The sequence below is a fragment of the Lolium perenne genome, chromosome 7 (genome assembly GCF_019359855.2).
Source record: "Lolium perenne isolate Kyuss_39 chromosome 7, Kyuss_2.0, whole genome shotgun sequence".
In the NCBI taxonomy this organism is placed as follows: Eukaryota; Viridiplantae; Streptophyta; class Magnoliopsida; order Poales; family Poaceae; genus Lolium; species Lolium perenne.
Genome location: NC_067250.2, coordinates 96693196 through 96694746, shown reverse-complemented (window position 1 = coordinate 96694746; position 1551 = coordinate 96693196).

Here is a 1551-nt window from a genome sequence, read left to right as displayed (position 1 = left end):
ATAGAAAGGCAACACAAGCGCAACTTCAAGATTATCAACATAAAGAGGGGAAACTTAATATTATTAAGATGCATATAACCATGTTTCCCTCTCTCATAATATTATTAAGATGAAATCCACAATATAACCATCACTTAAAACATTCTTATCATGGTTCATATGCATAAAAGTATCATTAATTTTGGCATAAGAAGAACTCTTCTCATTAATAGTAATTGGAGCAGGATCATTATCAATAATTTGAACATGATAAACAAGTTGCATACTAAGGGAATTGTTTTTGGAAATCCCATCATAACTATGACAAGTTTCATAAGGGTAATTATAACCTATGTCATAGCATTCTTTATAATAATTGTCAAAGATTGGAGGCATAATATCATCATAAGAAATAGAATAGTTATCTTCCACAGTATGTTCATCTGTAACCATACCATCATTATTACTAGAAGGAGATGTATCAAGCATATAATCATCAGTTGCAAAAGGATTTTCAAACACCTCATCCCCAAGCTTAGAGCTTTCTATATCATTATGGGAAGAAGCATGGATAGTACTAATACTATGGCAATTATTAACATCATCATTTTCAGAATTAGTTTCCCAGAGATTTTCAATATCAAAAGTAGTGTGCTCTTCTAAATCATGATCACTAATGTAGGTAAAGGTCATAGGAAGATCATTGTACTCAGATTCATTATCATAATAATCATTAGGAGCAACATACTTACGGTTACCTATTGTTATCTCATACACGCGGGGATATGCCGTTACCTCTTTCTTTTTATTTCCCCTCTTCTTCTTCTTCTTCTTCTTCTTCTTCGTTCCCTTCTTCTTCTTTTCCTTCTCCTCATTCCCTTGTTTAGGAGGAAGAGGCTTGAAGGTAGGCTTCTCCACATAACCTGATTTATTTCCAGAAACAATAGAAGAAACTTGGGAGGATTCCTCCTTTTCATTAATAAGTTTAAAACACACAGCGGTCCTATTATATTTTGGCAAAGTATCATCTTCTAAAATATTTCGTATGTAAGTATTTGTATGGAAATTATTAATGCAATAAGAAAGACACCCATGCAGGACACTATTAATATCAAGATCACTCATATTTAACAAAGAAAATTTTCTTGATAACTCTTCACAGCACAAAAATAAAGTAAGTTCATCGTGCTGATTGTGAGTAATTTCATCATCACAATACAAATTTGCAGCACTCATGGGGTTCGAATTATCATTGGGGGAGCATTGAAAATTAAAATGACCCACTCTATGGCAAAGTTCACAAATAAAAGGATAGAGGGCACAAACTTTTTTACCAAGATCATCTAGAGCCCTAGACCACTTTCTAGTTTTTTCATTCCTATGATGGATACAATATTCATCTTCGATTTGATTAATTCCACAAGGTCTATGCATTCCACAAAAATTAACATGCTTATAAGAAATAGTATTTTCAGAAGTTTGGGCATGTTTATTGCAATCATTAACAACAATTTCATTTTCCATGCAAGTGTCTTTAAAAGGTTCATGATACATGTACCAATTTTCTTTAGG